Source organism: Lucilia cuprina, chromosome 4 (genome assembly GCF_022045245.1).
Source record: "Lucilia cuprina isolate Lc7/37 chromosome 4, ASM2204524v1, whole genome shotgun sequence".
In the NCBI taxonomy this organism is placed as follows: Eukaryota; Metazoa; Arthropoda; class Insecta; order Diptera; family Calliphoridae; genus Lucilia; species Lucilia cuprina.
In genome coordinates, this window is record NC_060952.1 from 25,266,941 (window position 1) to 25,280,839 (window position 13,899).

The 13,899-nt window shown below is 26.4% G+C and overlaps 1 protein-coding gene across 1 annotated transcript in view; it reads left to right on the forward strand.

Annotated features, from left to right (window-relative positions):
• Window positions 1-13,899, forward strand: part of LOC111674549 (ATP-binding cassette sub-family G member 8) — a 37,443-nt gene that overhangs the window by 16,917 nt on the left and 6,627 nt on the right. Inside the window, exon 2 of the mRNA XM_046949186.1 lies at window positions 2,924-3,017. The gene's annotated coding sequence lies outside the window, so the exon portion shown is untranslated. The remainder of the gene's footprint in view (window positions 1-2,923; window positions 3,018-13,899) is intronic.

Consider the following 13,899-nt stretch of genomic DNA (forward strand, 5'->3'; position numbering starts at 1 on the left):
ATAAGTAACTACTTTACTTTACTTTAAAGCAACTTTAGAAAAAGTGAACAATTTATTTGTTTTATTTAATGAAAAGCCCCAATAAAATTTCAAAACATCGACAGACCACAATTCTTGTTGGTTAGAAAATTTTATGAATAAATAAGTTGAATGACATAAATTCAACGGTAAATTTATTCATCAAATATAGTTGAAGAAAACAATTTTAATGTGAACGTGAATATCACGAGAATTCTGTAAAACAATAAACTTAAACTACTCTACATATAAAAATCAAACGTTACGCATAAATTTACTATAATTCAGTACAGCTGTATATACAAAACTTAAAATGACTGACTTTCAGACGAACATACTTACTTCTAAGTACATACATACTTTTAAGTTTTATGTATATTTGTATCTAAATATCTACGGCTGTAATACTTTGTTAACAACTGTAATCGTTTTGTACACCAACATTAAGGTACTAACTTTGTAATTTTGTTTTGTGGTTGCCTTTAGCTTTTAAAAACCCATGAGTTCTTAATAGTTTTTTTTTTTTTGCTTCTGTTTTGTATTTCATTGTATAAACTATGAGTTTTTTTATTTTTATTACTCATACTTATTACTATTATTATTTAAGTTTAGTGGTACTGGTACCTTTATATTGTGTTTCATTGTCTGATTTATCACCATAACCAAGGGGAGAAAATATTGCGTTATTTTAGTTTTTTATTTAATTTTCTTCTTAATTATTTACGGAAGAATTTCTTCTTTTAAATTCCTCATGCGTTCTATATTAAATGGGAATTTCTTTTAATTAAATAATATTAGTTATGTGGTAGTCATTGCTGCGTCATTATATTAGTTTGGGGTTTTTTTAAAAAGATTTATTGAAGTGCAAAGAAATTTTGAGAATTGTATAATTTTAAATTGTTTGTATGAATGAAAATCTTTAAATCTATTAAAAAATATGTATACACAATTATAAAAACTTATAACGGTAATTTTTTATAAGTTTATTTTGTCTTTCTGCTGCCGTAATGTTATGTATCTTAAAAATAAGTTTGTGTGCTAAGTCTTTCTTATCGACCGCAAGTATTGAAATATTTTTGACCAAAATATTTGGTATTTGATTAGAAAACCACTTAATTTATGCACAGAGTTGTCATATTTCTGATTTTAAACTTCATTAAAAGAATTTTTTCATAAAAAGGCAATAAAAATATAAATTGCACCATTTCTTAATAAATTTGTTAAAGTTTTTCTCCAAATTCACTGATAGTAGCGGTAGCAAATATTCGCCAATTTTTGAAAACACAGATCTTGGAAAATATTCAAGTATAATTTCACTTTCACACGTTTTAATTTCACCGTTAATGATATCTCTCCTTAGATTAATAATAATTAAAAAAAAAGACAAAAAATCACCTAAACATATAAAACGAAAAATATCGTTAAACTACCACAAACCTAACATCAAATCATTAAATTTATGTCCCACTTTAGATGACGTTAAACAAATATCCTCAGGTGCTTTTTATAGTTTCGTATTTAAAATCAAATGTACTACTTAAATATAAACATAACAAATTTAAGTGAAAATTTTACACAGCATACAAAAAAAAAATTATCTACCTGTTTTCGATGATTTAAAATTGGTTTTCGCTTTCATTTTCTTAATGGAATCTTCTCCTCAAATATTGATGATTATGATGAATAAGCATCATTATTTAATCAAACACATTTCGAATGACATATTGAATTAAGGAAATGAATGAATTATAAACAAATCTACATAATAATGAATTAATCACAATAATCTTACAAAAACTAAAAATGTTTTGAAAAAAAAAACAATCAAAACAATAATAATGATAAGTTTTTTTAACTAAAACTTTCACAAAGTGTAGAATTTTGATGTTTTAGTTTATTTTACGTATACATAGTATTAACTGAAATAAAGAAATTTTCAACTTAATGGGTGGTTTGTATTTCGGTTTCGAAAAACAAATCTGGTTTTTAAAGCTTAAAGACAACAGATGATATGTTATCTTGGAAAAAATGGTAGTGCTTTTTACTTTTTTCAATTCAGTTTAAATAATTTTTTAAAGTTAACAGTTTTCTGTTATTACAGAAATCATTACAAATTTTTAATTAAAACAAGTTTATTTTTCTTACAATATAAAAATCGACAATTTTTTAATAAAATTTGTAAATGTCATAAGAATTTTTTTCAACAAATTCATATTGTCAGACAGTCTGTAAAAGACAAATTTTTAATTTGCTTATTTTTAAGTTGTTTTTTTCAAATACCTTTAAACCAGTTCATTAACTTCACCTACATACAAGTTTAAAAATGTAACAAACAGCCAACACACGCTGCACCATTTTCTGCTGTACAATTAAAACACATTAGGGTGATATTTTTTTAATATTTTATAATTACTCAGTTTAAAGTCTTGGCATAAGATCAGTTTATGGTCTCGACTATAGACTAGTCTATAGTCTTGTCTATTGAATAGTCTATAGTCTTGACTATAGAATAGTCTATAGTCTTGACTATAGAATAGTCTATATTCTTGACTATAGAATAGTCTATATTTTTGACTATAGAATAGTCTATAGTCTTGACTATAGAATAGTCTATATTCCTAGATATTTAAGTAGCATTTTAAGAAACACCGTTGTAATTTTGGAAAAGTATCGTTGTTATTGCAACGCATGATTGTCATTTCAATTACGCATTTTGTCATTTCGATAAAGAATCGTTGACATTTCGACAGCGCAAAGTTCTGTTTGACAACATAGCAGGTAACAGTGGTGCATACTTTTAAAACGTCTTTTCTCCTCTGTGTAATACGCTCTGTAATTTTTCTAATATACTTTTATTTCTAGCAATTATCATATTAATAATTCAATATTTTTTAACTATTTTCAGAATATTACGTGCAGAAACCAACATTCTTTTATAATCATTACATTTTATGAGTCAATGGTCAAAATTTTGAATATTTGGAATACATTATAAAAAGGTACGGAATAATAAAGCTTAATGAAATTGATACATTTTAAAAATTATTTTTGTATATAAAAGGACTTTGAGATAAATATCAAAAGTTTACTTAAAAGAGAATTAGCAAAAAATAAGATTTAATTTTAATTTTTTAATTAAATAAAATGGTAACTATTTTTAACAGTATTATTAGACTGTATAATTAAAAGCTAAAACAGATATAAATTAAACTTAAAAAAATCACGACCCTAATAAAACATTACAATTTTTCTAGTTGCAACATTTTGTTTTTTATTTAATGCAGCCATCACTTAATACATTCACACATTCATGGTAAATGTACATATCTATGGTAGAGTTGTACAAGATTTTGTTATAAATTAAATTGCCTTTAAAAAAAGAGTGAAACAATAATTTAAATATATTTTGTACAATTTAACGTCAAGCACGAGTGCATTAATTTGCATCCAATTCAGCATGCAGAAAAAAACATTGCAATTTTATTTTACTCTCTCGAAAGAAAAGTTAATGTATGACTTTAAAAATGTCTTATTATTGAATCATACGAGTGTAAGAGAAATGTTTATACTCTTATTATGAAATGGGCATAATACAACTCCTTTAAATATATGTATATTCTAATCGAAATATAAAATATCCTTTAAATATAAAAACATATTATTAGCTAAACAAATATATTCTTAGTAAAAATTATTAAGAAAAATTTGTATAAAATATCCTTTAAATATAAAATATCCTTTAAATATAAAAAAAAATATTATTAGCTTAACAAATATATTCTTAGTAAAAATTATTAAGAAAAAGTTGCTTTCTTAAGTCTTTTGTTTTATACTCGATGACTTAGTGGAAGTCTTTACTAAAATTTCCAACTATAAAAAATTTTATAAAATCTGTTTTATACTAATATATTTTCTGAGTGTATAAAATTATTTAAAACTTCTTTGAAAAATAAAAACAAAATGCAACCAAAAAAATTAAAACTCTTTAAAAAATTTCACTTTCTCAGCCATTTAATAAACTTACAAAATACTTACGAAAAAAAAACATTTAAATTGCATTGATTGTTATAACTACATATTCATATATGAAGGTAATTACAACAATAAGAAAACTAAACAGCAGTGACAGTGAATACAATAAAAGAAAAAAAATTACAAAACATAAACGGACTACAAATGTGGCTTCAACATGATGCATCTTTAACGACTTATAACAAATACAAATATTTACACGTACCATACAACTTTTATTAATCATAATTTTTATAAAAAAAATTTTCAAGAAAAAAAAAACATTTCTATTTAAAGGTTTTTTATTTATGTCAGTTAAAAGATTTTTTCAGTTTTCAGTGGCTGTTGTAGCAACAAAAATAAACAAGTGCAACTTGTACTACTTATTTTCTTGAATTTTATTTGACTGGTTTTTAACCAAGAATTGACGTAAGTAGTTGGTTAATTTATATTTTTTTATCTTGTCGATAGACTTGCTGTTTATGTTTGATATATTTTTTGTTATTATTTTTAAATTCTTTGCCATACAAGAATTTGGTTAAAGATTAAATTGTTAGATTTCTAATAAAAAAATTATATGTACTTATATGGAAGTTTGAATACCTTAACAAATGGTCAAAGAAAAGTCGCACCCAAAAATTTTACAACGTCTCTTCTAACATTTACTTATTGGGTATATAGCTTAAAGACGCGGGATTCACAACATACATATCCCAGCAGTTCGACGGAACAGTCCTGTACTGACCACTTAACCTACCACTTGTTGTGGCCCCTAGCCACCTGACTACCCAGGTGGGCTTGTCCTACGAGGAAGTCAATCGTCACTCTACTCAAAGATACAGTAAAGAGACGATTGCCTCCGCTCTCGCTTACAAAGGGAACACTGAAGTGACTGTCTTTCGGAAGTACAAAAAATAAAACAACTTTTAAGAGTATAATCTCTAAGTTACTTGAGGACAGTAAAAAGTCGACTGTCTAAGTTCCCGCTTACAAAGAGGACACTCATGTGACGACTGTCTTTATTCTCGATTACAAAGGGTACATTCGTGACGTATGATCCGAAACATACGAATTACGATCATCCAGGTGGTTAACTATTAGTGGAAATTACTGTCTTTTTCGTATACATTGACTCTTTGTCAAACTGCTGGGATGTTGTGAATATATTTTTTATAGGTAAGGTTTGTTCAATAGTTCGCTCCAATGCATACTACCCTCCAAAAAAACAGTTATAACAGACGTAACTATGAACCAAAATCTCTTTACTAAATTTAATGACAATCGACCCAATTTGACATTAATAAGTTCATTATCAACCATTATTTATGAAAAAAAATTATATTATAGATAATCAGATCATTAAGAAAATGGCTATTAATGGCTTAAAAATAAGATTTAACAGAAATAAGTTTTGTAGGAACAGGAATCTTTTTACTGAATTTAATGAGAATAGCCGATCTCTTTGCGGACCACTTAAGGAATTTATTACATATTTTGGTTTTAATTTATGAAGCCTTTCCAGATAATATATTTTCATTTCCTTAAACATTTTATTTCCATTAACTTATACTTCTTGCGGAAATACTTGAAGCAATAGAGCACCGAATATAAATACATCTTATGTAGACGACAATAAAATAAAAAATTTTTAACAACATTAAAACAAACCTATTTAAGGCCTTTGCTATTGAATATCAAATTCCCATATTGAATAGTGACAAAGTGTGTCTGTAAAGATCTACTTTAAATGTTTCATTGCGGTTTTACAATTGTTGGCTGGTTGGAGTATGTTTTATTTTATTTGTGGCAATTTTTTTTGCATTTTTAAGGAAAAACAAGTAGGAAAGTATAGTCGGGCATGGCCGACCATATTATACCCTACACCATGAGTATATTTTTACAATTTTTACATTTATAAAATTTTTATTTTTTGTAAAGAAACTTTTATGTTGAATATTACCATAATTCCAAAATATTTAAGCCATTTATTGATAAAAAAAACTAAAATATCTAAATGAGGCTTTATATAGGTCAAATATGGGCCGATCCTCGGTAAATTTGGGAAAAGGATATATTTCTAAATAACAGTTAGTTTTGTTGAGTTTCATTGCGATACAAATGGTTACAAGTCAATTTTAGACGTTTAAGTCATTTTTTGAAGGGGGGTTTGTATAGGGGCTAGGGTCAAATATAGGCCGATCCTTACGAAAATCTGCAGTATCATTTATACTTATATAAAACTTATTTGTGCCAATTTTTAGAGAGATAGCAGAATATTTGACGTAATTATAGCATAAAAAGTTCAAATCGGGAGGTACGGTTGTATGGGGGCTAGGTGAAATAATGGACCGATTTCAACCATTTTCAATAGGCTTCGTCCTTGTGCCAAAAAACATGCTTGGTCCAAATTTCATCAAATTATTTTGAAAATTGCGGCCTGTACCTTGCGCACAAGGTTTACATGCACAGCCAGCCGGACAGACGGACATGTCTTAATCGACTCAAAAAATGATTCTGAATCGATCGGTATACTTTAAGGTGGGTATTGGACCAATATTTTTGTATGTTACAAACATCAGCACAAACGTATAATACCCTCCCCACTATAGTGGTGTAGGGTATAAATATAACTGCAAAAACCACTTAGTTACTTTTATCTAAAAACAAGATACAATTGACTCATAGTTGCAGATGTAGACACTTGAATGGGGAGAACACTCTTACAAAACACTCGTTTTAAAACAGTTCCGTTGTTAGTTAAATAAATGTGAAATTATGTCATTATACGTGAAGTATCTAGTGGCAAAGACCATGATTGTCGACAATGACGATGGAGACTTGTCGATGGTTTGTGCTTTGTCTGTCTGTCTAACTGTGTCAATTTAAACTTAATAATTAATTGATTAAATGTCTGTAAAGAGTTTGTTGATGTCGTCGTCCCATGTTTAAAATCATGAATTGTAAAACAACAATAAATAAACAAAAAAAAGGAAAGAAACACAATCTGTTTTAAATTAAATTAAACCAGTTAAGTAAGTTTCTTTTTTATCTACAACCATACGACAAAAAAAATTAAATTCCACAAAATGGAATAAAGGGAAATGGCAAAATATTTTAGCATATTTTAAATAAAACATTTACAATAATGATGTCTTTAATCCATTGATATTCTTAGAAATTTCGTGACTATTAGTTTCAATAACTTTAATAATGTTTTGTCGGTAAAATGTAACAAATGAAATTGTAACATGAAAAACATGTACGCATGCGTACATATTAAATTACGCATGAAATAAATGTTTTTTTCTTTATATTTTAAAAGTTTTTATAACTATTACTTTTTTAAGAGATTTATTATTTTACAAGTTTTTTTTTGTAAATGTTTTTTTATGGCATTCATGCATAAAAACTAATACTGTTTGTTTTTCGTATTGAATGCATTTTCAATACCTTGTAAGTTTATATTAAATTAATCAATGGTTTTTATTTGTTTTTTGTTACACTCTTATTAGTTACTATTGCATTTGGTAATAATATTTGAAAAAGTTAATAGACCGCAATTGTTGTCAATTGTTATTTTAGTTTCTATTTAAGATCATACTGTAAATAGGAAATCTATAATTTAATCATGCTTAACTTTGTTGAATTTAACTTATTTGTAGTGTATAATTTCCTAAAACAATAGTTTTAACAGTTGAATGATTTCTGACCTGTTCTATGATCTAAATAATTAATAATGTTTTATTAAATTTTAGTTTAACCATATGGTATTAAATTAACGGAGAAGAAAGAAATGATATGAGTTCGTAACTTAACCCACATATTGTATATACTTCATATGATCGTGCCCAATATAAATGTATGACTTTTTTTGAATTGACAAAATATTAGATTTTTACGCTTTCTTTAGTGGAGCAAAATTCTAAATTAACTCGGATTGAATTCCCTCTAAAGATCCCATAGAGGGGCTCATCGTTGGTCCGCTAGTGGCCTAGATGTTTTTCTTTGGATTTGAAAGAAAACTTTGGAACTAGAGAGAGTGGTTAGTAGGGTTGTTATTTGAATAAAAATTATTCGATTTATCGAGGATGATTTTTTGTTTTTTTTTAGAACGAATAAAAAATTTCCAATTTAAAATAAGGAATAAATTGAACAATTTTTGTCAAATAATCGAATATTCGAATAAAATTTTAATGTTACTTTTTACCCATAATTTATTATAATATTACACAAAGAAATACGCGAATACTAAATCAAAAGATCTGTTACAATTGTAACAAATCTTTGTTATTTTTTTCAATTAAAAAAAAATATTTTGCATTGTTATAAGTAGAAGGCTTCCCGTATAAAAGTGATTCTATGGATTTTTTGAATGCTAGCAACCTGGCATTTTTTATATGAGTTCTAAACGTTAAAGACATTTTCCGATAAGATCTTTATATGGGAGGAAGGATCGATTATTGACCGAAATATTTTACAAAAACATTTTGGCTCCTTACAAATTTTTAAATTCGAATTTCATTGCCATCCGCGCTTTTATAAGCCAGTTATCTGCGTTATAGTGATTTTCTGAAGGTAACTTTATATGGGTGCTAGGTTAAATCATAGACAGATATTGACCATTTTAAATACCAAACAAAAAATATTTGTTCAAAATTTTAACTCTTAGCTCGTACTACGGTGTTTTCTATAGTTATGTTAAAATCTTCACATCTTCAGGTCTTTTAGTGCTTCCATGGATTAAATTCTACTTCTTTTTCGCTTATTCGAAAGTTCTCTTTTTTGCCTAGAAGACTCAAATGAAATCCCATTTTGCCCTATTTCAATATCAACCATCTTTGATGTTTTATTACTCCTTTCAAAAAATGAAAATCACAAGTTTTATATACCGTTAGTCATGGCTTCAAAACCCTTTCAAATGATATTACATATTGTATATTTTGTCTAAGTAAAAATGAGTCAGTCTAATATAAATATGAATATCTAACATAATAATTATCTTGGTCATTATTTATTTTCTTTTTTACTCATTTTCAACAATTGACACACTTCTTTCGCAGATCAATTCAGATGACTGCAAATGTTGTCAGTGGGGAGGAATATTATGAAAAAAACAAACACATCAACATGTGCGAATTTTGTTTAACATTCCGTTAAACAGAGTTTTGTTAATTGTTTTTAATAAACAACTTAAAATATGTTGGGGAAATAAAATAGTTAAAGAAAATGAGATGAACTTTCTTTCGCAACAATTTTAATTATGATGTATTAATATGTCGTTTTAAGTTGATGTTTTTCTATATTTTTGAACACTCACACATATGTTGTTCGAACCCAGCAGTTCTGGGTACAAAAATAAAACATAACTAAACATTAGATTTCTTTAAGAAGCAACTGTCTGTAAGTCACTAGTTTACCTGTGGTGTGTTAAATAATAAATTTCTTCTATTTACAAAAAAGAGATCCAAGAAAATAATGCCATCAACAAAATTGTAGGGTATTAACTGATTATATAAGTCTGAATCAAATAAAACATCTAACAAATGCTTTAAAAAATGAAATTTCTATGAAAATAGAAAATAAAATTTGTTTATTGTGGTCATGTGTTACTAACACAACAATTTACACAAAAAGCTTATAATAAAAACAAATTATGTTTATCATGATATTTTGTTAAAAACAGTTTTAAAAGACTTGAAAAAATTTATAATTACCTAAAATTATTATTAACATTTTATTTTTAGAGTTAAACAAACTGTAATTGTTTAATATTGCATGCCTGTGAAGAATTTTAGAGTTACACTACAATGTGAAACCAATTGTTAATTTGATCTTTTTGTAAAATTCATTGGAAAAAGGATTTGGACATTTCAGAAAGGCAGTTAAAAATAGAGGCCTTAATTACCTTAATAATTATATAATTATTTGTTTAATAAAGAAATAATAAATTGTAATCACGTTTTTAAGTTATTTGATCTATAAATATCTAAAGTAACTATGAAGCATCGTGTTATTTACAAATCGTTAGATCTTCTCGCTATACCCAATGTAGTGTATACCAAAAAATATATTTTTTACTTTCGCTATTAAAATTAGAAAGAAAAACACTTTTTAAATTTGTTTTGCTATATGTGATTTTCGTTGTTAGTTATTGATGTTTATGTTTAAATTTGAACTATAATTAAATATATTTTGCACGTAAATGACCGAAGTCAAAGTAATTTGTTCCAGTGGAAAAATTTTGTTATAGAGTGAAAGAAAAACAAAAGTAAATATGAATACATATATGATACATGAATGATTTAAGATGCGAGTTTTATTTAAAAATATAAATATTTTTTAATTTTAAAGAAGAACAATATTTGTAAATACATTTTCAGTAACGATGACAGCAAAGGTGTATTTTTAACAGTCACAACAATAGAATTCATTTATTCTTCATAGCAAATTTTTGCTAGTTATTCATTGCTCTTAAAATTAAATTAATTTATTTAATAGACAAGGTACATAAACAAAATAATTTGTTAATTCTTTAAAATTTAAAAAAAAAATATTTGTGTTTTTGGGTCTTTTTGATTATGGTATTATCAAAATTTCTATTTGTTAAACATTTTTGTTTACTTTTAAAATGCTGTAATTATTTGTGAAAAAATAAAACAACATCTTTTTTGAACTAAAAAACTTACATGAAATAAAAAATATTCAAAGGAAAATCTTAAATAGATAAACACTCACATATAATCATACTATTACAGAAATTACTAACAGTGATTTACTATTATTTAAGCAAGAAAAAAATGCTAAAAAAATTGAACTACAAACATATGTATATGGTATTATTATTTAGGAAAATAAAAAGGAAAACCTTATTATTAATGTTAAAATAAATCATGATAATGAAAACGAACAAATTAAGAAAATTTAAGACACGAATTTAAATATAAGAACTGGTTAGAAAATAAAAGGTGATAGTAGAGTGGATAAATTGATTTATCTTTAGATACATTTTAAATGAAAGCACTTAATTAAGATCAAAAGATTTATGATTTAACCCAACAATTTTAGTTCTAGTTCAGTTCTAGTTCAGTTCTAGTTCAGTTCTAGTTCAGTTCTAGTTCAGTTCTAGTTCAGTTCTAGTTCAGTTCTAGTTCAGTTCTAGTTCAGTTCTAGTTCAGTTCTAGTTCAGTTCTAGTTCAGTACTAGTTCAGTTCTAGTTCAGTTCTAGTTCAGTTCTAGTTCAGTTCTAGTTCAGTTCTAGTTCAGTTCTAAATATAATATAAAAGCACAACTGTATTTACGCACCCCTGATATGCCCGTTTGTCGACCTGTTACAGAAATTACATAACAATTATTGTCATCGCTTATTGTCATACAGCATTAGTTTACTTCTAAAATTATATTATTTTTATTTTTAAAAATATGACTCAGCCGAGCCAAAAACTCTTACTAAACTAATTTGAATAAAACAAAAATTATGCAATTTTGTAAAATTAACTTAATAATTAGTGTTAATTAATGCATTTTCCATATGAAATGGCCTTTTATGTCTTGTAAAACAAACTTTTTTGTACAACTTTGCAAAAACTTGCAATTTGAAACGGAAATAGTATGAGTGCATTACGTACGTTGCACTGCTACTATTCTTAATCTTTTGTATACGTAAGTTGAAGTGTTACTATTAGGGGTATTCATGAAACGTAGCAGTAGAAGAAATTTATAATTTATTAATTGTTTATAATAAATAATAAAAATGGTAATATGAGAACTTACTTAATTGTTCTAAATAATTTAATGGTTATTATTGTTGTGTGAAATTTATAGCAAATTTCAATATGTATTTTTCATATAATTCATTCATAGCCCTATTAAAATTAATCTTCCAGATTACTACATTTAAACTATATTTCTATTGTTAAATGTTTTTTAACAATGTATGCATTTTAATTGTTAATAACAACAAAATAAAGAATTAACTTTATTGTGTTGCTTTTAGATCGCTTTTTTGCTACCAGTTTTTAAACAAATTAAAAAAAAACATACGTCTTCTCTAAGATTTATGTTTAAGATTTAATTTTTTTTCAATTGTTGACAGCTTCTAATCTTTGTAGAATAGGAAATTAAGTAAGACCAGCAAAATTAAATTGAAAAATTAAAAAAATACTTCATATGTACACATATTTTAAACTTATTACATTACTTGATGTCTATATAAAATGAGTCATCAGACACTTGTTAAGCTAATGAGAATGAATAATGAAACAGGTAGTTGCTATAATTAGAAAACCAGTATTGGACTATAAAATGTATTTTGCTCGAAATACCCTTTTTCTTTTTGTACATATTTACATCGATTTCTTTTTAATTTAACGGTTCTTTTAAACCACCAAAATTATAGTTTTCTTTAGAAATTGTATATTCATTAAACATTTGGAACATTTTATAATTTTAACTCTTCCTTCATTGATTTTACCTAACTGATTAACTATGTATACATATATGTATGTACCTAACAGTAAAAACCAATCATACGTTAATAAGCTTAATGTCTATGCAAGTTTTAAGTCTAGTTCTATAAACTCAACCCAGTCATCATTGTTATCAATCATACGATGTGGTCTCTTTATTCTTGGCAGCCGGTTGAAACCAGTCAGTCTCAAATGCCACAACTATTTATTTACTACTACTGGCTAAAATAGCAAAATATAACTGACATAATTTGTAGTTTGGTATCTTAACTTTTTCTTATAATAATTGTTTTTGTTAACAACTTGTTTTTCTTTTTTTTTGCTAAAACTAGGTCAAGAATTTATTGTGAGTAAATATAGGAAAAATAAAGCCTCCAAAAAAAACAAAACTGCAGTATCTAAAAAACAAAATCATTTGTGCAAAACTAAGAGTAAATTAAATTCTCATAAATTGTAAAAATAAACATTAACAGATTTAAAAGTAACCTAAAGATATTGTGGGACACACTAAACGAAAATTGAAATAACTAGGAAGTAACACTATTTTTATGAAAGGTGGATCCGATTACAACAGGAATCTGTTTTTGAAATTTGCCAAACACCTCCAACATCTTGAGATACAGATAAAAACCGTTTTTTCATACCTTTAAGCTAAGGACTTTATAATTACATATGTGTGCATTTCATCGGTAAACATATATTGGTTGCAGGACGCAATTTTTAAAACATATACCGGCGGATAGAGAGGCAGATAAAAAAAATCACCACTACACACACACTATTGGCATTTTTTCATTGAAATTGCACTGAAAAAATTATTTGGTTATTTTTAATTTTGAAGATTAAATTGCATTACTGTAAAATGCGAATATTTATAAACAATGTGGAATCAATGTACTTAAAAATGATAATTTCTTCACATAGAAACAACATTTCTAATTAAAATGTACAAAAAAAGTATGAAACAAGATTAACTTATTTACTTTCATTGTTATGCATTCTAGAAAATTATTTATAGTGTACGTTGTTTTTGTAAATTTTGCTCTTGCTTCTTGTTTTTTCAAGTTGTGTTTGTAATTTCTTAAACAAAGCGACATCAACCTGCTTTGTTGAATGCTGTCAACTAAATAAAATATTCGTATTTTTGATGCTCTTGTTTAGAGGTTCGTATGCGATCGTGTTGTGTACATGTAATTTGCCGAAAATCTTCGTTGTCAGAACGATACTAGCGCCGACGTCTGTTTTAAAATAATTTGAAGAATTTTTGGCCCAAGAACAATGGTTTAAATCGTTCACCTCTAGTTCAGTTCTAGTTCTAGTTCAGTTCTAGTTCAGTTCTAGTTCAGTTCTAGTTCAGTTCTAGTTCAGTTCAAGTTCAGTTCTAGTTCAGTTCTAGTTCAGTTCT